We start from the raw sequence: 24,856 nt of genomic DNA, 5'->3' as shown, positions 1-24,856 counted from the left end.
AGATGTAAAATAAGTTGCACAGTGACACAGATTATCAGGAAATGACCACACGATTACTTTTCATCTTGAATTTCAGATTCTACAAATTCAGGTGAGTTAAGGAGCATGTTGTAATAAGAGATCTTTCTTCTATGAAACAAACAATTCCCATACCCCAGCCTCTAGCAGTTACTGAGTTGAGGATGAGTTCATGAGCCCTGGCTCCCTTAGCATGTATGTATCATTTAAGAATTTTTTGTCAACACCGCACCAAATGCACTTGTGGGATTTTTGCAGAGGCCATAGATGCTTTATTGCAGGGCAGATATCAAGATGCCCCTGGGGTCTCAGTGCAATCCCCTGAGGTTGTGGAGCAGTCTTGGATGCCACCAGTAGTTAGCAGATTGGCCTGTCATCTTCCATCTGTTAGTTACCTATATCTGTGTAACAGATTTCTCCAACTTTTGGCATAGTAAACAAGAAAAAAATAATTCACTCATTTTCTGTGGGTCAGGAATTTGAGAACTGCCCAGTTGAGCAAAAGTGACCCAAAATGTTAATAGACTGTTAGAACCCAAACTGACCTTATATGTCATTTAGACCAACCTTCTTATTTTATAGGGAAATCTATGCAGAGAGTTTGAATGATTACTTGTGCTGGTGCAGCTATTGCCAGAGGTGTTTGGAGCATAGGGCTCTGTTCCTCACATCTGCTGTTGGGTGATGTCAGTGCTATAATGTTTGTGAGGAGGTATGAGGTCATCAGATCTAACATGTATAGTAAGTCGCATGGGTGTTAGTCTGTAGGAAAACTGGCCGATTAAGTGTGGTTGTGTAACTCCTCTCTCTGAAGCTCAGTGAAATGAACACAATGATTAAAAAAACTTTTTTACATTACTGAGTTTTAAAAAAATTATTGTAGTGGGGGAACATTGTGACATTTGCAAAAGTTCTTATAGTTGAATTCATCCCTCCATCATTCTCCTTTATCCTCTCTCTCCCCATTCCTGGAATAGTTTCATTAGGTCTCATTTTTCCATTTTCATACATGACTATATAGTTTTTATACCATATCCTAGACCCTTTCTTTATATCCTCACACCTCCCACAAGTATCAACTCCCTATACAGGACCTATTTTCCATTTCTGTTCTCCATTTTTAAAAACAAAAATCCATTTTTGTGTTTGTTTTTTTTTTTGGCATTGGGGGCAGGACTGGGGCTTGAACTCAGGGACTCTGCCTTGAGCCAGTCCACCAGCCCTTTTTTTGTGATAGGTGTTTTCGAGGTAGGGTCTTGCAAACTATTTGCCCAAGCTGTCTTTGAACCATGATCTTCCTTATCTCTTCCTCCTGAGTCACAAGGATTGCAGGTGTGAGCCACTGGTGCCCAGCACATTTTTGTTTCATTAAGATAGCTATACAGGATGTTTCATTGTGACACTTCCATATGTATGTATGGATATGTGCATATGTATATATGTGTGTGCTATAACAAAAATTGGGTCATTCCCTCTTTTTTGCTTTTCTACTTTATTCCCCTTCTTATGGTAGTTTCAAAAGGTTTAAAAATTCGGCATTCTTCTACAGAAAGTACAACAACCATATTGACCAGCTTAACCTCCTCCTTTTACCCTCTCTCTCTCGTAAATGAGCTCCCCTTAGTGAGTGAGACCTGTTCTTCATAATACTGTTTGTATGTGTATCAGGTCTCTAGTCCATGTGTGAGAGAAAACATGGGGCCTTTGGTTTCCTTAACCTGACTAATTTCACTTAAGTTGATGTTCTCCAGTTCCATCCATTTACCCGCAAACAACAAAATTTCATTCGTAATTAAGGCTGAATAAAATTCCATCGTGTATAAATGCCACAGTTTTTGATCCATGTATCAGTAGTGAGGCATCTTGGCTGTTTCCATATCTTAGCTGTTGTGAATAATGCTGCAGTAAACATGGATGTGCAGGTGTCTGTATTGTAACCTGACTTGCATTCCTTCAGGGATATCCCTATGAATGATAATGCTGGATCACACAGCACTTCTACTTTTAGTTTTGAGGAGCCTCCATACTGTTATCCATACTGGTTGTTATCCATACTGGTTGTACTAATTTACATTCCCACTAACTGCATATGAGGGTTCCTTTTTTTAGATATCCTTGAAAACATTAGTTGCATGTATTCTTGATTATAGCCATTCTAACGGGACTGAGGTGGAATCTTGACATGGTTTTGATTTGCACTTCCTTTATGGCCAGGGATGGAGAGCATTTCTTTATGTAGTTGTTGGTCACTTGGACTTCTGCCTTTGAAAAAGCTCTGTGCAGTTAATTTGTGTATTTCTTCATTGGGTCATTGATTTTATGGGTATTTAGTTTTTGAGTATATTCTCGGTATTAATTCCCATCAGACGTATAGCTGGCAAAGATTTCTCCATTCTGTGGGTGGCCTCTTCATTCTTGTGACTATTTCTTTTGTAGTTCAGAAGCATTTTAGTTTCATGTAGCCCCATTTTTGAATCCTTTCTCTAGTTGCTGAGCCATTAGAATTGTTTTTAGAAAGTCATTTTCTATGCCTATTAGTTCCATTGTAGTTTCTGATCTTTCTTGCACTAGATTCAGAGTTCCAGGTCTTATTATGGTCCTTAATCCATTTTAAGTTGATATATGTACAGGGTGAAAGACATGGATCTAATTTCAATTTGTGCATGCAGATATCCAGTTTCTAAAGCAACATTTGTTGAAGAGGCTGTCTCTTCTTCATCATATGGGTTGGGTGCCTTTGTCATAAATCAGGTGGGCATAGCTGTGTTGATTTAGATACATCTTCTATTCTGATTCTTAGCGTTAATCTGCATGTCTGTTTTGTGCCTGGCTTTCAGGGGCTCCTGCTTCTTAAGTAAGCACATTACCACTCGGGCCATGCCCCCAACCCACGCTGCTTTAGTTATTTTTCAGATAGGGTTCTTATGCTTTCGCTGGACAGTTTCCGATCATGATTCTCCTACCTTGACTCTCACATGTTGCCATTACAGATGTTGACTATCATGCCCAACTTCTTTGAGATAGGGCCTTCCTAACTTTTGGCCCAGGCTGACTTAGAACTGTGATCTTCCCATCTCTACCTCTCAAGGAGCTGGGATTACAGGCATGAGTCATTGTGCATGACCCCAAAATAAGACCTTTGTTAATGAAGAGAGTCTATTAAAGACTCCAAAGATAATCTTCTTGTTATGACATTTGAATGAAAACGCTGAAATCTCAATTCATGGTGCTTCATGAAGGGTATATAAATTTTGCCATGGAAATGCGACCCTATTTCTTAAAGATCTTTACCCTGAATTCTTAAGTTGTGGAGAAGAATGAGTACTGTAGGCTTAATTTAAGTGGACTGTGATAGAAAAGGAGGAGCTGATACTCATGCAAGGGCTTTGAGGTCAGGATGCTATAAGGGGAGTAGTGACCTGTTAGTACCATAGCCAGGATTGAGATAGAGAAACAGTATCTAGAAGTCAGCTTCCTAGGAACTGAACAGAATGTACAACCTACAGGCAGAGGGAAGGACAACAACACTAAATCCCAGACTTCGGGTTAGCAGGGTGACCTGTCTATCTCAATGGGTAAGAAGCCAGTATCTAACATGGACTCACACTAACTCAAACTAGAGATAAGATACACTTCCAGGACTTGTACTTCCTCTTTCCTTCCCCCACCTTTCCACTTTGAAAACCTCTCTATTGAGATAAATAATTCTTTAAAGTAAATTCAGTTGCTTTTAGCCTATTGTAAGAGCTTGGCAGCCACCACCACAGTAAGTTCTAAGACACTTTCCTCTCCTCAAAACTATCACCTGCAGTTCCTCCTCTTTTCACAGAACCCTAACCAACCACTAATCTATTTTTTCTCTGTTTATTTCATTTTGGAAATGTTACATAAATTCAACAATATAAGATGTGATCTCTGTGTCTTACTTCTTTCATTTAGCATGTTTTCAAGGTTCATCAATGTTGCAGCATGTGTCAGTACTTTTTTTGGCTGAATATATCCCATAGTGTGGATATACCACATTTTTTATTTTGGTGGGTTTGGGGTTTGAACCACCTGGAGCACCAGGACGACCTGTAAGTGGACATCACTGGTAAACCTGTCACCCCTACCCTACCTGGAGCTACCACAGCCCTTTCCTATATCCAGGATCCCTGGAGCACCCTCCTCCCCCTCCTAGAGTTTCTAGCTGTCTTTGCTAGAGAGTGATAACTTTATTTTTTGTGTGCCTTCTTCTTCCTGATGGTGGGCCCCAGGGTCATCTTTCTAAATTGCAGGCATCACAAGTACAGTTCTGCCCTGCACATTTTCCTGACTTGTGCATGTATGCTCCCTTTTCCCTCATGTGCCTCTGAGCTAACGATCTGCTCACCTTCTCTCCTCCAGCATTCATTCCCCAGGGTTTAGGGCATGCCTGACACCAAAGCTACCCTCTCTGGTGGTGGCCAAAGCCCTGCTGCTCCATGGGAATGAATCCTGCATGTACCAGGCCAGGATTGGTAGTGGGAGCCCCCTGGCCCTGACCTTCTTCCTTGCCCAGCACCCACATTGTGCTCTCTGGATAATTCCTGGGGAAATCTAGTCCTCCCCACCTGCTCCAAGAAAGAAGGTATCCCATTGGTGGCATTTGTACCATCAGCATGCTGAATGCCCAGCGTTGTCACTTGTGAGAAATGCCAGCGAGCCAGCCAGAGCAGGTAGAAAAGCAACCTAAGATAGTGGTTTGATTAGTGCTGGTTGTGCAATTCTTGAAGACTTAGTTAATCCAGTTTGGTAGCTGTTGAGTTTGCCAAGATTGGTGCATATGTGTGAATTCTGTGGCATGATGTATGTGGAATGCTTGGTCAACCTGTAGCTATCTCCATGTAAAAGGAATTTGTAGTTTTCTGTGGATTGTGTGGCATTTTTAGAAATTGTTTTCTGCCTCTAGCCTTTGATAAACCAGGAAGGATAGTGTGTGAATATGTTAGTTTAGGAAGGGGTTGGACAAACACCAAAACTTAGTAGAAAGTATACTGTAGGTTGATGACAGTCTGAAAAGAACCTTTTAAAAGGAGGTGAGAATAGAGGGAAGAGAATTGAGGAAGGAAGAGGACAATGACAGGATGGCCCTACATTCCTCCCCAGGATGGCACGTGCCCAGGGTCCAAGGTACCAGGCTGGAATTGCAGAAGTAGAAGCCAGCTTTCTGAGGTGAGAATCTTGGTCCTTCCATGGATGGGTGGTGATGGGGAAGAAACTGGAGGGAGGTGTCCCTGTCTTGGTTGGAAGACATGTCTTTTACTTGGGTCCTAGGGACCCGGGGCACATATGGCAGGGGCCCACGGGTGACCTGAGCACATCAGGGTTGGGTGGATCCATCCTTCACAGCTAGCCTAAGCTCCCATGGCACAGAGCTTTTAGTGTCCACAGGCCTCTGTGTCATTTGGGCATGGAACTTACCAAGCAGAACAGGCTGCCTGGACCTCGCTGTGGTGCATAGGTAGCCTTGGTTTCTGTCTCTCATCCTGACCACGTGATGCCAGGGTGTGGTTCCAGTGGCCTGGCTAGAGAGGAAGATGTTTCCTGGAGGCACGGCACGGGTACCTGTTGATCTGACGTAATTTCTTCTCTTGTCTGCAGGGCCCACTAAACCATGGGCAGTGAAGGTTGGAAGAAATTAACTTCATTCACCAGTGTTTTCGGGGATTCCTAAGTACGGGTTCTGCTGAAAGGTACTTTTCACAAATGAAAGCCCAGAAATTCACTTACCTGAAAATAGTTAATATTCATTTATCACAGCCACCCTGTGGGTGTGTTTATGAGTGGGGGCGCATGTGTTTTAATATATTTCCTGGATCAGTGTCCTTTAGATACTCTGCTCCTAATAATGCCAGTCAGGCATTCTTCATGAAAGTCAGTAACTTTGGGTTGTTCTCCACAATGCTTTTCCTAGATCAAGCATAATCAATTGTCTGAGCAGGAAATAGTCAGCGTTCATTGAATATGGCCCGTGTATGTCAGGCTATTGTGATGCATGTGTGTCCGTGCATCATCGGCCTGACAAAATTGATTGGAATTCAAGTGATGGATTGAGGCCTTGATTCTAGATTAGGCTTTAGTTGTTCATTGGCCTGAAGGTGGCAGTATGTCTTCTGTCCTCGAACTTTGGTGTCACTTCGCATGTTTGTCTACGCTTGATCCTTTCTTGAGAGCAGAAAGTGTCCCCTCATTAGCTTAAGGCCGGGATTTCAGCTATGGCAGGTTAGATTCGTCATGCCTTGAATACAGGCAGGGTTCCTGGGTTTTGGCGTGCATGCGTGTGCGTGCCCGTGTGTGTGTTTTTGTGTGGGTTTGTTTGCGTGTGTTCGTGTGTGTGCTTGTGTTCCTGTCTGTCTGTCTTTGTTTGGGTGTGTGTCTGCATTTGTCTTTGCGTTTAATATTTGATGTATCTTCATGTTTAATTTCTTGGCTTTTTCTCATACCTTCTCATACTCCCAAATTTCTCAAACTCATTGAGTGTATCTGCTGCATAAGCCAATAGAAGTCTCCTCGAATCAAAATCTATCATTAATACGGTGGCAATAGATGCAATTAAAAAAGCTATGTGATGTTCAATGACTTCTTCTCTTGCTCACTATTGTAATTAACTCGATAGAATGGAAGCAATTCACACCCAAGATAACAATTAGTGCATCCCTAATTTCAGTGTTTTGCGAATGTGTGTGGGATATCTGTATGAGACCATATCAGAAAAACAACATAAAGCTTAAAGGGCTTGAGGCATGTGTCCAGTGATAAAGATCATGCTTAGCAATCATAGGGCCCTGAGTTTAAAGCCCTGTACCACAAAAATAATTAGTTAAAAAGGACTAAAACAACCATTCCCAAGCCGCTCAATCCCCACCCATGCTTATGCACTGCCTATGTAACTGTAGTGAATAATTTATTGTACATTTTCTCAGACCTCTGTAATGTACAATTATGCATAGCTACCTATTCATCCATATCTATGTACATAATCATGTATGTTTATATTCCTACAAACTATTCATGCACATGTGAATGTGTTAAGGAGGAAATACTGAGCCTAACTTTAGAATTAGCCTGTACTACTTCTTAAGCCTAATTTCTTTGTTCCTAATTTTTTTTAATTATGAAAGTTACATATGCACAAAGTAAAGCTTCTGACAGTGTAGAATGAAAATATACATTGCTTACCTAGAACTTGTTGTTACTGAGCTGAAATTTCAAAAACATATTGACTTAAATCTTTTTAGTATCTGCCCAGTATTTTATTGGTTGTTGTGATGATTTCGATCTTATCCTTTTTCTGTTTCCCTGTGGTGTTTTCAACAGATAAGTTAAAAATAAAGAAACCACTGGTGCCAGGCATAGTGACTCATACCTCTAATCCCAACTATTTAAGAGGCAGACATGAGAAGATGATGGTTTGAAGTCAGCCTGGGCATAAAGCTAGTGTGTACCTATCTCAAAGAACAGTGAGTTATGGTAGTTCACACTTGTAAAACCAGATAGGTGGGAGGTGTAGATAGAAGGCTTGCAGTATGAGGTCAGTATGGGAAAAAAGCGTGAGACCATATAGAAAAATGATTAAAACTAAAAAGGATGGAAGTATGGCTCAAGTGATAAAGTGACTGCCTAACAAATGTGAAAACCTGAGTTCAAACCCCAGTTCCAAAATTAAATAGACAATTATTTCTCTCTTTTCTACTGCTTTTTTTAGAGAATAAAATTCCATCCATATCATTTGTCATCCTTCTGCCCCATAAAAACAAATGTTTTGCAGAACCCACATATGAAGCCATCAGAAACACATACTGAGTCAAATCTTAGTACATACTCAAATTTCAGCACTTAATGCTAAATTATCCATTATGTCTAACTAGCAAATATTTTCACTTCCGAAAAAGAATAATCTCATTTAGTAATCAAAGATACATAACTGTGATAAATGTCCTTGCTCTTGGATGTCAACTAAAATATTTTATTCTATTTAGCTTTAAAGGATTGTCATTGTTGAAGACACTTGCTATTTATGATTTAAACTGATATATTTTTGTTCAGAAATGAGATTTTTGTAATACCTCTGCTAATTTTTGAAAAATGTTCTTCTAGATATAGTAAAAGAATTATTTTATAGTGCAAAACCCCCCAAAAGTATTAAAATAAAAGTAACTAAATATATAACTACTCTATCCACATCCTAAGATTTTAAGCACTTTATAGTGTTGACCAGGTTGGCAAAAGCAAACTTACAGAACTCAAGGGTCGCAATATGGAGTCAGTCCCTGAAAGGTGGGACCTCTCTTCACAGTTCAGTGCCTGGTCAGTTCCCCCATCCAGATCTTGTAGCAGTGCAAGTCTACTTGGCTTGGCCAGACATCGTTGCTTCACTTCTGGACTATCATCTCCAAGGTTTGCCAGAGTTTGAAGGCACCTCCACATAGGGGAAATATGGATAAAATCCATCTTAGCATCCCTAGTGCTGAAAATCCAGGGAGGACACTGTGGATTCACCCTTTGAATTTTATGAAAGGAAATACACTTTTGCCTGTTTTACAGGGCCTATCCAAGGTTTGAACTCTGCTGCTTGAATTTGAGACAGGGAACTGATTACACATAGTGACTATCAGTCACTCCTCAATGCAATGAGCTGTATCTAGCCACACAAGCCTGATGTGTAGCTTTCTCTGAGGTTTACATCTGTTGTAGATAGCAGTTCTCCAAATATTACCAACATCTGACCATTTGACATTGACTGCAATGCAAACATCTTCAATTGGTTGCCATAAGTAAGGAGGGAGCCCCTTTTGTGCAAGCCCAATGCACTTCAACTTGGCCAATTCCATTGTATCTTTAGCCTCCAGCAGTGACATAAGATGCATACACTTCTTTTCCCGTAATGAAAACATCTTGTGTACTAATCACACAAAGCTCTGTGAAGTGAGGTCCATCTGGATGTTGCCACCATCTTGCTCAGCAACTCTGTGTATCATGTGCTCCATAAGTACTTTTTTTTTTGGTTGAAGGAAGGAAATAAAATCCTGAACTGGGGAAAATAAGAAAGGAGAAATTAAACTAGATATTAGAAGATGTATTCATGCCAGTGAAAGACTTAATGTACAAGTAGACAAGGGCTAGATTCAACCAAAATATCACAGAACCAGGCCACAAAGCTGGCTCCTTTGCAATGAAGTTTCCAGAACAATGAAGGCTTGGTAAACAAAATCCTAATTCCCTATATTTTGCCACTTTTTTCAATTCAGATTAAAGTGGAAAAAGCCAAATATGCATTTTCTCCAACAATATAACTTATAATCAGAACAGAGCTGGAATCGTTGCCTTCATTCTCTATACTGCTTCCCACTATCCTGCCTGTTTTTCTGCCTCTATGAAAGCAAAGTATGAGACTGAAAGCCTATGTGCATTCTCATTAGCAGATCTATTATTTCCAGAAGCGGCATGAAAAATGCCAACAATTTTCTTGGAAAGCAATATTGGAACATGAGCTAGTTTGATGCACAAAGTATAAGTAATTGACATTACAACCAGTAGGGCAAGTGATCATGCACTTGCTCTTAAATTCCACACTGAAACTCTCATGATGATTTAGTGTCATTCTGCATGTATTTGAGTAACTTGTGCTTTCAATATTTAAAACTATCTTCATTATAGCCAGGCATCAGTGATTCACACCTGTAATTTAGCTACGTTGGAGGCTGAGAGGAGGAGGATTGCAGTTCAAGGCCAGCAAATAGTTCACAAGTCCCCATTTCCCAAATAACACTAGTAAAGCGGACTGAAGGCATGGCTCAAGTGTTACAGCGATTGTTTTACAAGTGTGAAGCCCTCAGTTCAAATCCCAGTCCCACCAAAATAAATAAATAACTGCACTATACAAAAACTCGTTTTGGCATTAAAATTTTTTGGTAATGATGGGGTTTGAACTCAGGCCCTTGCACTTGATAGGCAACCACTTCATCAGTTGAGCCACACCTCTAGCCATTTTGCTTTAGTTTAATTTTTAGCTGCAGTCTTCTTTCTTTTTGCCTAGGGATGGCCTGGACTTCAGTTCTTCTATTTGTGCCATCCCCATAGCTGAGTTACAGGCATGTGAGACCATGCACAGCATATTTTCTGAGTCTCACTGATGGTGTCTGTGATAGCATTGAACTTCAATCCACCCATTTCTGCCTCCCATGTAGCTAGGATTTAAAACACTGGGTCTTCTAAGACAATGTGGCAAGGACAAGGCATAAAAGACCAATATATATATATTGTATATGCCAATATTTTATAGACCAATGTGTATATATACAATCTTGTGCATATCATACATATGATTTAATCTGAAACATCTGTAACCAAAATAATGTGATATTTTTGGAAAAACAGACATGTTTCATTGCAATAATATAGATCATGTGTAGATCCAAACATATAATGTCTTTCATAAAAGTGTCAAGATAATGCAAAGGGGAAACAAACATTTTAAAATTATATGTTTCTAGAACAATGAACTGTATTCTGATATGAATAACGGAAAAATAAATTGTAACTCCTATCTCAAATCATATGCAAAAATTAACTTAAAACAGATCTATAAATTATAAATGTATACTTAAAAACAAAGTAGAAAACTCCTGAGAAGAAGCACAGGAGAAAATTCTTTGTGACACTGGGTTAGGTAAATATCCCTCAGGTGGTCATGAGTGAGAATTTATGGACAGGGACAAGTGCTCAGTGTTAAATAGTACATGGACACGGCCCTCCTGCTTGTGCAACTTAATTGTGCCCTCTGAACCTCCTCATGCTGAATCTCAAGTATATACTGCACCTTGGTTTGTGATACTGTTGGGTCTACATCACATTATGGCTTGATGGATCAAACAAGTCAGTTTACAGTGCTCAGTTTTTGCCCCATGATCACATACTGGTCCATGGTTAGATGCTCAGTTTCCATCAAGCTTCACCAATATATCAATGGTAAGCATTGTGAATGGTACCTAGCAATCTTCTGCCTACAGACTTGTCTTGCTTTATGAGTACTGTCTCTCTATTCAGAAGACCTACTCACTTTCTATTTTTCTTTTATTTTTGACATTTCAACTGTTTTTTATTTAAGGTTCTCAAGAGAAATAAAACAGAAAAGGCCACCAATGTGATCAAATGTACAGTTCAAAAATGTCCTTTTGGCATTTAACAAGTACTAAGAAAAAAAAACTAGTGTTATCTTGAACCAGACAAATAAGTTGCCACTGGAAAGTTTGTGGAACTAGTAAGGCAAAAGTAAAAATATTAACTCTCTTGATCATGTAGATACCTCTATGAAAACCACTTTTAAATTGTACAAAAGGCCTTGCTTCATAAATTAATCTTTTCAATAACTTAATGGCTGTCTACTATGTGATGTTTAACTGATTTTTTTTATGTACAGAGGTTATGTTTCTTAAATCTCAACCAGACCAGTATGACACTTTGTCCAGACATTTCTAGCAGCAGATTTCCCCTCCCCTTCTAACTGAGCTGTAGAATTTCTATCTTAACTAATGCAAAAAATATCAAGTAGTGAGAGAACCAAGTTTGCAAATGTACTAGGTACATGGAGGGTGGTGTATTTGGTCTGGACTTTCACAAAGCGGTAATATTTCAGGGAGTGTAGAACAAACAGTATCACAACTTTAAAAATGGAAACAAAAACAAAAGACACAAACACATTTCTCTTACGACTCTTAATTTTCACCACAATCTTCAGTTCTCAGAGCAGTAATGACTTTTGAAACTATGAAATGTCTGTGACGTCTATAATCAAATACATGCAATAAAATTTAAGAACTAAGAAGTACTCAAAAGAAATAACTGCTTAGCCTTAGCTCCTGAGCTAGGAGGATTTGATCTGTGGGAACAGGGAAGGCCAGCAACCTGTACCAGTACACACAAACACAGGCTCTGATCACACATAGCTAATCAAGCAAGTATACAGTTTTGGAAGACAACTTAATTTATCATTGCTTTCAAAACATATGTGATTGCCTTAATAAAAGAGCTTTAATTACAGTGAATTATCTCATAGGTACTAAAGTAGAAATAACTGTGTATTTATAAATCTTGAATTTTATAGTGTCAAAATAGGATTTCTTTACACTTGAACACTTGTGGCAATGATGTAAAAGTGTGGCAATGCTTCAATACAAATCTTCCTTCATGCTTTTTTGTTTATCTGTGTATGTCCATACATCAACTTAAATTATAAAGCCTAAATGTGAAGGTACAAAAAATGGCACATTCTCCTAACCATAAACTGATACAGCAAAAATAAAGAGCACAGAAGATGTGATGCTGAGACTTTTGGAGCTACTGGTTACGGCCCTTTGGTATTTGGTGAAGTCACTATTAAAAATGCCAAGTTATTTAGTTTTCAAATTTGAGAGAGGGAGGGAGGGAGACAGACACACACAGAGAGAGAGAGAGAGAGAGAGAGAGAACTAGTAGCCAATCATTTTGCTTCTATCCGTATCTCATCTATCTCATCTTAAGCTGAGCTCAAAAGCTTTTAGCTTTTGCCATTTACTTGCAATAGCAATATTTTTCAACATTTTTTTCAGTTTGCCAGATCATAGGCATAATTTTTATTCTAAAGCACTACCATTAGCGTAAAGGAAGAACAAAACATTCAGTGATCCCCACCCCCACAGTCACAGTACTACCTACACTAAATCTAGAACATCAAGTTTATTTTCCCTGAAAAAAGGCAAAAAAGACTTCACATTGCATGATACAGCAGATATCCTAAAGCAGTCAAACTATCAGAGGGAACTGTTGCTGTATAGCCTTACAAACAATTTACCTTATTAAAATTTCCCCAGTCAGAAAATGTGTTTCACACAAAACATTTTCCCCCTTCTTGCATTTCACTACCTTACACATCATATGAAAAATCATTAAAAACATCTGCTACATATTTTAAAAAGTCAAAATTTCAACAACTTTTATTGACTAGCTTTTAAAAGCCCTATGCTTCTGTTTTACAAGGCATACTAGATCAACTCATTTGGTCAAAGCATCCTACATTAGTTTGAACTAACTTTTACTGAAAGAGCTACAGCATCAAGAGCTAAGGCAAACTGAAATTCATAGAAAAGCAGAAGACACTTCACACTATTGAAAGAAAAACAGAAAGCTAAGAAAAGACATTGACAACAACACTGAATTACAGCAACATTTGCACGGCCAGTACAGAACACCATGGGTGAAGTCAGACAATTGAAGATTCAGAAAGCCCATTTCATACAGCTGAAAAAACTCAAATTGAACAAAGCCATAAAAATCTGTTCATGCACTTGGATAAGTCTTTGTGTTCTTTGTGCATGCCCAGAAAATTGAAGTGTTTTTTTTTTCTTTTTTGCGTTATAACATTTGCTAAAAATATTTTTTGTAGTTGTTTTTATGTTTTTTGCTAACATCAACCTGTTTAGGGGAAGAATTGATAGATGAATTTAAGGATTTTATGTACCTTATAGAACTTATAGCAAAAACAGTTTTAATTGATTTCATTATAAATAACATTTTCAAGAGCCTGTACAAAATTGTCAATAATTTCTTAAAACATACAATTGATGAGAAAAATCCATGATTGTTCATCCTTCACACCCTTCTTCATGTAAAAATGCCCTTCTGTACACCTCACAGTTACTTATTAGGTTGAAAGATATATGGACACGTGTCATTAGACATCTCTGTAGACGACTGCTGCTGACCACTTTCTTCCTCAACAGGAACTGCTGTCATCTGCATGTGCGTACTGTAGTAAATAGGCATCCTGCATGGTTGACATTGCAGGCATGTATTTTCCAATTCTTCTTAGTGAAAGATGACTCATCTGCTGGGCCAGGGGGCCGAATATAGACACAGGCTGCAGTGACATGGTGTGTTCTCACTGAAGGACTGAAGGACAGACTGCGGGAAGTCCCAAAAGGGCGATAAGTGGTCAAGGAGACACTTCTCCTCCCTAAGAAATGCCTGTTTGCTTCTGAAAGGCATCTCCACCCTCAGGCAATGCAAATAGGCTATAAAACCCCACTCTCCACCCTGGCCCATGGGATCACTGGTGTCCGGGGTCTCCCTGCATTCTCCAATATGCAGTATTTCTCTTCACTTTTCTCCAACTAAGTTCTCTACAAATAAAATCTTTCTGACCTCTGCTGTTGGAGTCTGCCTGTGCTTTCATTCTCAGAGCAGGCTCAAGAACCCTGAGCATCTGAAATTCCTGCGCATGTCATCCGTGCATCATCACCAAGGGAGATAAGATGGCACCAGGGTGCTATAGGATACGTGGTTGAGGCTACACCTAAGAAGGACTCTGCACCTGGTAGGCAGATACAGAAGATGCAATATAGGATATAAGAGAAGTGTGAGTGGTCATTCGGTTTGTAGCAATACTGTATAGTAAAGGATTAGACCATTCCCTATAGCAGCTGTAGGTGGGTCAGTTGTGAGTGTCAGTCCAGCCTTTCTTCTGTATGCCATGGTCTTCCATTAGGGATGTATTTGTTTACATTCTGTCTCTTCTGTCCTCCATCTGTAAACTTGCACAATAAAGTTTTGTAGGAGCAGAAAATCTTGGTGGGGTCTTACTGAATTTTTCATTAAAGTGACTGATTACAGCTTTGCATTTTTCAATCCTGGCAAGGCCAACACCACGACTTGTACTGCTGGAGTCACATAGTGTCCTTGTAGAAATAACTGCCCAAACAGTTCGAGCACACTTTCAAATTCTTGCTCTTCCATGGACAGTAACAAATTAGAAATACACAGGTTTGTAGGACATTGTTCCTGCTGCTTTGCCATTTGAGCTTGAACCCCACTGGTCTGCAGGGCTCACGCAACTTTCTGATCTGCTTCAGGATAGCCTTTGCATTTGTTTGTTGCCTTCTCTAAAGTTGCCTTTGTAGAGACTATTTTGCCATATGGTTAGCAGAGCTTCACCAGGTCCTGGTCAGTGGTGTGGAGGCAGGCCTCGGATATAGAGTTTTGCTTACTTGATCCTATCCTGAATTGCTATTGCTGCTACTGTTGTTTTCCGTCCTTCACAGCTAGCCTAAGCTCCCATGGCACAGAGCTTTTAGTGTCCACAGGCCTCTGTGTCATTTGTCCATGGAACTCACCAAGCAGAACAGGCTGCCTGGACCTCGCTGTGGTGCGTAGGCAGGCTTGGTTTCTGCCTCTCATCCTGACCACGTGATGCCAGGGTGTGGTTCCAGTGGCCTGGCTAGAGAGGAAAATGTTTTCTGGAGGCTCAGCACAGGTACCTATTGATCTGACGTAATTTCTTCTCTTGTCTGCAGGGCCCACTAAACCACAGGCTGTGAAGGTTGGAAGAAATTAACTTCATTCACCAGTGTTTCCGGGGATTCCTAAGTACGGGTTCTGCTGAAAGGTACTTCTCACAAATGAAAGCCAAGAAATTCACTTAGCTGAAAATAGTTAATATTCATTTATCACAGCCACCCTGTGGGTGTGTTCATGAGTGAGGGTGCATGTGTTTTAACATATTTCCTGGATTAGTGTCTTTTAGATACTCTGCTCCAAATAATGCCAGTTAGGCATGCTTCATGAAAGTCAGTAACTTTGGGTTGTTCTCCACAATGCTATTCCTAGATCAAGTGTAATCAATTGTCTGAGGAGGAAATAGTCAACGTTCATTGAATATGGCCCGTGTATGTCATGCTATCGTGATGCATGTGTTTCCGTGCATCTTCGGCCCTCCAAAATTGATTGGAATTCAAGTGATGGATTGAGGCCTTGATTCTAGATTAGGCTTTAGTTGTTCATTGGCCTGAAGGTGGTAGTATGTCTTCTGTCCACAAACTTTGGTGTCACTTCGCATGTTTTTCTAAGCTTGTTCCTTTCTTGAGAGCTGAAAGTGTCCCCTCATTAGCTTAAGGCCGGGATTTCAGCTATGGCAGGTTAGATTCATCATGCCTTGAATAAAGGCGGGGTTCCTGGGTTTTTGTGTGCATGCGTGTGCATGCCCGTGTGTGTGTGTGTGTGTGTGTTTGTGTGTGTGTCTTCGCGTGTGTTCATGTGTGTGCTTGTGTTCCTGTCTGTCTTTGTGTGAGTGTTTCTGCATTTGTCTTTGCTTTTAATATTTGTTGTATCTTCATGTATGAATTCCTTGGTTTTCTCATGCCTTCTCATACTCCCAAATTTCTCACACTCATTGAGGATATCTGCTGTGTAAGCCAGTAGAAGTCTCCTCAAATAAAAATCTATCATTAATACAGTGGCAATAGATGCAATGAAAAATGCTATGTGATGTTCAATGACTTCTTTTCTTGCTCACCGTTGTAACTAACTGGATAGAATGAAAGCAATTCACACCCAAGATAACAATTAGTGCATCCCTAATTTCAGTGTTTTGTGAGTTTGTGTGGGATATCTGTTCTTCCATTTGCTTTCACTAGTTTTTAGAAATTGGGCTTATTCCCGAAGTCTCTTGAGGAGCAGCCTTGTGTGGCGTTGACTTTATGTCTTCAGATCCACGAATGAAATGTGTACTGTGATGTCCCTCAGAGAACCCTTTCAGAATTGAATGACCTTCCTCAGAGTTTCATGCTATTCCATGGTTTCTTGTATTCCCGAAACCTGCTGTTCTCCCGAGAGGTGGTATCAATTTCACTGTCTAGAGAATCCTAAGCAGTCCTAGGCTGTAGAGTGTGTGTGCGTGTGTGTTCCTCAGATGAAAGTGAAGGAAATTCTGTGTCTTGAGGAAGTGAGTTCGTGTGGTCCCCTTGAGGCTCCTGGCAGTCAGTGTGTGTGTTTGCGTGTTTTGTTGAGGTTAGGAACACAGAAGGCGAGAAAACAGCCCCTGGTTCTCACAGTGTGACATTTGGGGTCCTCTCCCACGTGATGGGAGATGTAATTTGGAGAAGGAAGTTGTACGATCCAAGGTGTAGCGAGTGTTCCTGGCTGATTTAAGTGCAAACAGCTTGAGGTTTTTTTTGAACTCACCACTTGATAGCCTTCCTCTCCTCCAAATTGTGGGTTCCAGGTTGGGAGTCCTTTGGAACATGAGAGGAATGTCATGCTACTTCAAGCTTGAATGAGCTGAGGAGGGAACATGGAGCAGAAAAGCAATCCCCAATTCAGAAGCTCTTGTCAGGAGCCTGCCCCACAAGTGACTGGAGACTGGAGGGAGAGGGACCGTAGAGGCAGTGCTTAAGTGGTCTGACCAATCATGAAAGACTTGGCTGTGAGGTCACAGTGGGATCCTAGCCCCTGGAACATGGAGAGTGCTGAGGCAGCTCCTGCCTGGCCTGTTGCTATGGCAGCCCGGCCAGCCAAGCAGGAAGAAACTGGAGGGAGGTGGCCCTGTCTTGCTTGGAAGATGTGTCTTTTAATTCTGTCCTAGGGACACGGGGCATGTATGGCAGGGGCCCACGGGTGACCTGGGCACATCAGGGTTGGGTGGATCCGTCCTTCACAGCTAGCCTAAGCTCCCATGGCACAGAGCTTTTAGTGTCCACAGGCCTCTGTGTCATTTGTCCATGGAACTCACCAAGCAGAACAGGCTGCCTGGACCTCACTGTGGTGCGTAGGCAGCCTTGGCTTCTGCCTCTAATCCTGACCACGTGATGCCAGGGTATGGGTCCAGTGGCCTGGCTAGAGAAGAAAATGTTTCCTGGAGGCACGGCACAGGTACCTGTTGATCTGATGTAATTTCTTTTCTTGTCTGCAGGGCCCTCTAAACCACCGGCTGTGAAGGTTTGAAGAAATTAACTTCATTCACTAGTATTTCCGGGGATTCCTAAGTACAGGTTCTGCTGAAAGGTACTTCTCACAAATGAAAGCCCAGAAATTCACTTAGCTGAAAATAGTTAATATTCATTTATCACAGCCACCCTGTGGGTGTGTTTATGAGTGGGGCTGCATGTGTTCTAACATATTTCCTGGATCAGTGTCCTTTAGATACTCTGCTCCAAATAATGCCAGTCAGGCATGCTTCATGAAAGTCAGTAACTTGGGGTTGTTCTCCACAATGCTATTCCTAGATCAAGTGTAATCAATTGTCTGAGGAGGAAATAGTCAGCGTTCATTGAATATGGCCCATGTATATCAGGCTATCGTGATGTATGTGTTTCCGTGCATCTTCGGCCCTCCAAAATTGATTGGAATTCAAGTGATGGATTGAGGCCTTGACTCTAGTTAGGCTTTAGTTGTTCATTGGCCTGAAGGTGGTAGTATGTCTTTTTTGCACGAACTTTGGTGTCACTTCGCATGTTTTTCTAAGCTTGTTCCTTTCTTGAGAGCTGAAAGTGTCCCCTCATTAGCTTAAAGCCAGGATTTCAGCTATGGCAGGTTTGATTCATCATGCCTTGAATACAGGCAGGGTTCCTGGGTTTTTGTTTGCATGTGTGTGCATGCGCACGTATGTGTGTGTGTGCTTGTGTTCCTGTGTCTCTGAGAATTGCCTATGCCATAAAAATACCACTCAACATAGTGGCAAAATAAAGGCATTTTCAGGTGAACAAAACACTTCTACATGATGTAGAAGTACTAAGGGAAGTTTTACAGAATGTAGGGAATGATACCAAGTAAAAGAGCTAGGCAGTTGTTTGGAGAACAGGAGTATTAAACATCTATCACATAAGGAAGTTTAATTTTTGCTTTTGGATAATGAAATATAAAATATAGAAAAGAAGTACAAAAATAGTGCATCTTGAGGTGTTGGAATCAAATTAGAGGTATCAGTAAATAGACACAGAATTAAATAAAATATAGGTGTGAATGTGTATTTATTCATTATTTCCTCATTCAGTCTACTGATATACCAACAGCAATCAGCACAAATCAGAAGCCACAAGCACATCTAGTGCTGCCATCACAGTTTCTAACTCCCATTGCCTTCACTGAAATAACCAGGGCTCCTTGGAAATAAGAATGATCCTACGGTCAAGGCAGGAAAAGTACAAGACAAGCCTCATAAATACTGTGTTAAGTCAAAAAGTGACAAACACACAAAAGGTGACAAATTCATATCAAAATGACATAGGAATCAGCAAATTTGATGTGATTTGAGCATTAGAAAAAATAAAGATAGCAATAGATTAAATTAAAAAATCAATTAATCAATAAATCAAAGCTCTTCCATACACTGGGATGCCAGCTTAAAAATGCCCAGGATATGGCAGAGTAGCAATACATGCTAAAACTAACACCACTGAAATCAACCTACCAAATTTCACATCATCAATACTAAGAGAAACTATACCATGTGCCTCCTGGTAAGATACACTAAGGTCTATGGATACTTAAAAATGCATTTGGTCTTTGTCCCACTTCCTCCCACAAACCTCTTAAAACTGATAGTATTTCCTAGGCATCAATAGTACATTTTGATATTTCCAAGCATAGCTGATTTCATGCTGATGAAAGGATTTATTGGTGTGCAGGGCAGGTGGAGAAACTTACAATGCTTCAAGATGGGGGTTGGCAATAGAAAAATCAACCATGTAATTATAGATTTAGAACTTTCAAATCCACCTCCCACTTCTGGGGAGGAAGAGGAGTTGAAAACTGAATTCAGTCACCAATGGCCAATGACTTAATCAATCACACATAATGAAAGCACAATAAAAACTCAGAAAATAAGGTGAGTGGAACTTCTGCATTGGTGATATATGGGTGTGTTAGAATGGTAGTGTGTTGAACAGGATTAGAAAGCTTTTTGTCTTGTGCTCTCTTCCATTTGTTTGTCTCTCAGGGGTAACTGCAAGTATAGTTGTTTCCTGAATAGTGAGTCAGAATACCAAATTACTGAAACTGCGAGGGTCATGGGAACCTTTAAGCTGTAGTTGGTATGGAAGAAATGCAGGTCACCTGGGGATCCAAAGTGGGGCTGGTGTGTGAATATACAGCAGTTTTGTGGAACTGAGCCCTTAACATCGAGATTTTGCTGTGACTCTAGGTAGTTAAGTGTCAGAACCAACTCTCTGCCCAAGGTAGTATTGGAGAATTAAAAATTGAGAACTGGCTGTTGTTTGGAAAACCAAATAAGGTCTCAACATGAACATCTGTGGTGCTCTTGTCAAAAGGGTCTGGCTTGAATCAATTCATGAAGAACATTCTACAAGATAAAATGAGCGAAATGGGGAGGGGTAGCAGAGAGAGCAAGAGGACAGACAGGGAGGAAATAATAAAACAAATGGGACAAAAGAAAATCATGTCAAGAACATGGGAAAGTGTATATAGAAGCTTCTTGTACTAATCTTGTAAGTTTTCTGTGAATTTGAAATTATATCAAAATAAAAATGGTAAAAAAACAGAAAAGGAAACAACAGAGACCTTGCCAAGCTCATTTTCTACTTTAGAATGACATTTTTAAGATAAGGCCTGAAAAAGGATCTGGGGTGTGGCTCAAGTGATACAGCACCTGCCAAGCAAGCAGAAAGCCATGAGTTCAAATACAAGTTCTGGCCCCTCCTCAGAAAAAGATAATGCCCCAAAGTAATGAGAATGCTGAATAAGCAGAGATATAGCAGTTCATAAACTGTGCTTCCTAGGGCACAATTACAACATGAAAGATTAGTAGATTTATTTAAATTAAAACAGTTGCTACTGTTCTTTTTTTAAAAAATATTTGCAAATTTTTATTCATCAAAATTCACTAGTGAACTTGAGAAAGTTCATACTTCTTTAGTGTCTTGACAAACAGTTGAGATAGAAATTAAGACCTACAGGGAGAAAAGGGGACACATTTTTATCTCTGGAGACAGAATGAAAGAGAGGGAGGAACAGTAGCCACGTGGTATCAGCCATGGAAGCAGTGGTGTGACTTCCTTATTACCATCTATGCTCTCTCTCTAGAAATCATACACATATGGAGTGGCTATCCGCCAGAAATAGGAGAATATGAATTTTGCATTCCAGTTAATTTGGGAGAAATGTGAGTGTTTTAATAAATTAAGTCGTTAAAACACAGAAAATCTTGGAGAAGCTTAAAACTTTCTTAGGATATGGAACAAAGGTTCAAGGATGTCTTGTGTAGGTGTTGAATAATACATAGTTTTTCATATAGAAAAGACACCAAAAACATCCTATGTCTTGCTAGTAGGACAATATATCTTATTAAGCGAATGCTTTCTTGTACATGTTAATATTTTTCTCTTCTTATTAATGAATGTTTTTAATAGCTTATTACAAACAAGTGCCCTGCACATTCAAGAAGTTGTGAAATGCTAAGAGGAGGAGCCAAGATGGCATACTGATGAAAGATTCTAAAACACTGAGGTCTCATAAACCTGAAAGAAAATCTTAGGTTCATTGTAGCAGTGGTAGGAGATCTTGCTCATCCAACAAGTAAGAGGTTGCCAATGTATAGGCAAACCAAATCCACAACAACCAACCTTTAAGTAAGCTTTTTAAAGCAAAAAGAGTCCCAGACACAGGAGCGCAGCTGTGTTCCTGTGTCAATGGGAAATGGTTTCCTTTCTATTTTTTTCCTCTCTCCAAAGTGGGAAAATCAACACCTGAGACCACCAGTCCTGGGAGGCTGCCACAGGGACAGCCCAAGGCCCTCCCCCCACCTCCCACTGGGCATCTCCCCCACCCCTCCCCGAAAGGCAGGCACACAATCCCAACACCTCCACCCACTCCCTCCTCTGGCAGCCCCTCCTGCAGCTCCCAGCAGGGCACCTGACAGCCCAGCCCAGCCCAGGTCAGGCTGGCCCACCTCAGGGAAGCAAGCCCAGGAGAGGGCAAGTCCTGCTCCCAGGCTCTGGCTCCTCAGAGCACAGTGACAGCACTGCACAGAGCTTCTCTGGGCGCCAGGGCCAACAATGGCGCACCCCACCCCTACCCCTGCAGCCATGCCTGCTCCAGCTGAGCCCTCAACCCCCCATAATTAGGCCTCCCATCATCCTCCACAGTTCTGAGCACGCACCCCTGGAAACTTCAAAAGCCTCTCCCTACCAGGGTACTACTCCGCACTGCACTCCAGCCCTCCCTGAGCTACCCCAGTGCCCTGCTATCCTGGAAGGAAACCAGATCCCTCCTGGACAAAGCACATCACCAGGATGTTTCCCAATAAAATGCACTCAAAGCAAAATCACCCAGTGTGTCCTGTCCTCCTTCTTCCCTGGGCTCTCAAACATCCCAAAGTCATCCTTCCTTGCAGGGCAGAGTCAGGAAAACCTAATAGTTCACCAGATTTGCTTGCAGCCTCCTACACCGAGGGGTTCCTACTCTACAGCTCTCCTGGGCCCCCACGACCCCTGGTTGAGTGAAGGGAAGCCTGAAAGGGTGCCTGCCACTCTCTCTCTCTCTCTGTGTGGGGGTGGGGGAGGATCTTCACTGCATCCTTGGCTTCTGCACCTGCACTACCTAACCAAATCTTCCATGAAGAGCCAGAGGCCTCTGAACACAATACACTACACTTAAGGGAGTGAAGCCACATAAGGAAAAAGAACACCCATGGACCCTGTATGGAAGTCTGGGAGGGAGGCAGAGGAAAAAAGAAGGAGAGAGCATCAAGGACTTGGCAGAATTTAAACACCTAGTGCGGGTAGTGGAGCCTAGGGTAGGTATGGAAAGCTGCTGCAAAACGGGGGGGGGTGGGAGGACAAAGGGTAAGGGAGAGCAAGGGAAGGAGGTGAACAGACCAAGGTGAGGTGAACTCGCAGGGGCACACACTGAGAAAGCCCTTGGGAGCCTCCCCTACAAAGCTGAAAGAGGCAAGAGAGGATACCATGCAATCAGTACAGTGTATGTGTGGTGGGATACCCGTGGGAGCGGGGAGGGTGAATGCAGGAGGTGAGGGTTGGGTTGGGTATATGGAGGAGGGGGACTCTAGGTTTCCAAGAGACAGAAAAGAGAAGCCTCTTGCACTTGCTTCGGGTCGTGTCTGGCCGGGAATGGGACCCAGGAAAGGGAGTCAGAGGATGTGGGGCCAGCCAGGAAGGAGGCGAAATGACCGGTGTGCCACACAAGGCTCATTGAAGTTGTCCCAAGGAACCCGCCCTGTACAAAGCATCTATCCTGATACACACAACTTCACAAACTACCCCCCAAGGAACATAAGAAGTGCAAAAAAACCACAAAGGAACCCTCAGGGCAGGGTCCAGGCACACTTGAAATGCCTGCCCTTGGAGACTGGGGTAGGGGTATCCCAAGTACCAGGGCAACCTGAGCTACAGGGCAAAACTCTACCTCCAAACAACCAACCAAAGCAACCAGCCAATGACCAACCAACCAGACAAGTCCTGTCCAGGGGCTCAAGGCCGCTGGCAAGCTCGATGACCCTGTGAAAACAGACATCACATCCCTCAGGGAGAGGGAGCTTCAGAGTTCAAGGACAGCCAGGGCAAACTCTGGCCTCCCTTCATCTCAACCCACACAAGTGGCACTGGGCATCAGACACCTGTTACCACCACAGTGAAGCAGGATGCACCAAGGTGACAGAAGGAAGATCCCTGTCCCTGCCTGCCCAGGCCCAAATGGGGAGAACCTATCCCCAAGTTAGGGAAAAAGGAAAACGTCAACAGAGAAGGAAATCAACCAATAGGTAAGGAAAGAAATGAAGCTCTAGAGGCACCAATAACCAAAACCAGAGAGGGCTAGGGGCGCAGCTCAACTCACGGGGCGCTTAGCGGGAACACGCCAGGCCTGGATCTCAACCCCCATTTCTTGCCTACCTCCGCCCTCCCACCAAATGCCCAAAGCAAAAAGACACGTGTACACATGTATCGCTCATCTGTACACGAGATGTTCCCAAGAACTAAAGGCCCCTCATTTTCTTCATTTCTTCTTCGGACCCTTTGTAAATGAGGACAGACGATAAAAGAGAAGGCCAAAGAAGAGCAAAGCACACTGAGAGCTGTGAAGGACGCCTAGGGTACCCCTGCACCCCTGAGAAAGCCAGGAAAGCCACCAAGGTGGGAGAACCTGCCAAGGCTGCTGAAGCCCAGGCTCACAGGCAAAAGGTACAACCCAACCGGATTTGGCCTTCAAATATCCAAAAAACATTCACATACACTGAAATTAGTGATATACTAATTGTTATCTTGTATGTGAATTTCTTCCATTCTATGGAGCTAATTACAATGGTAGCAAGACAGGAAGTCATTTAACATCACACAGCTTTTTTCATTCCATCTACTGCCACCATATTAATGATAGATTTTGATTCAAGGAGACTTCTGCTGGCCTATGCAGCAGATATACTCAATGAGTGTGAAACAGGTGGGAGTATGAGAAGGTATGAGAAAAAGCCAAGAAATTAATACATGAAGATACTACAAATATTAAACACAGACAGAAAAACAGACACATAAACAAAAAGACAGACAGGCACACATGCACACACACTCACACACACATCCAGGAACACTGCCTGTATCAAGGCATGTCGAATCTTACCTGCAATACCAGAAATCCCAGCATTAAGCTAATGACGGGACACTTTTGGCTCTTAAGAAAGGATCAAACTTAGAAAAACATGCAAAGCAACACCAGTTCCACCAAAGTACTTGGAAGGAAGACATACTCCCACTTGCATGTCAATGAACAACTAAAGCCTAATCTAGAGTCAAGGCCTGAATCCATCACTTGAATTGAAATCAGTTTTGGCGGGCCGATGATGCATGGACATACATGCATCACAATAGCCTAATATACACGGGCCATATTCAATGAATGCTGACTATTTCCTTCTCAGCCGATTGATTACAGTTGATCTACGGAATAGCAGTGTGGAGAATCCAAAATTACTGACTTCCATGAAGAATGCCTGACTGGCATTATTTGGAACAGAGTAACTATTGGACACTGATCCAGGAAA

The 24,856-nt window shown here is 41.6% G+C and overlaps 1 long non-coding RNA gene and 1 pseudogene across 1 annotated transcript; one reads left to right on the top strand and one right to left on the bottom strand.

The window, feature by feature from the left end:
• On the top strand, positions 1-21,112 carry LOC141424978 (uncharacterized). Its single transcript, XR_012449971.1, has 5 exons — positions 1-91; positions 5,146-5,211; positions 5,641-5,732; positions 15,366-15,457; positions 17,759-21,112. It is a non-coding gene; the product is annotated as an uncharacterized lncRNA (long non-coding RNA).
• On the bottom strand, positions 14,369-15,249 carry LOC141415596 (RNA-binding motif, single-stranded-interacting protein 1 pseudogene; annotated as a pseudogene).
• Positions 21,113-24,856: the final 3,744 nt, after the last annotated feature.

This window comes from Castor canadensis, chromosome 1, assembly GCF_047511655.1.
Source record: "Castor canadensis chromosome 1, mCasCan1.hap1v2, whole genome shotgun sequence".
Taxonomy (NCBI): Eukaryota; Metazoa; Chordata; class Mammalia; order Rodentia; family Castoridae; genus Castor; species Castor canadensis.
The sequence above is the reverse complement of the archived record's forward strand: the minus strand, read 5'-3'. Positions and strand labels throughout refer to the sequence as shown.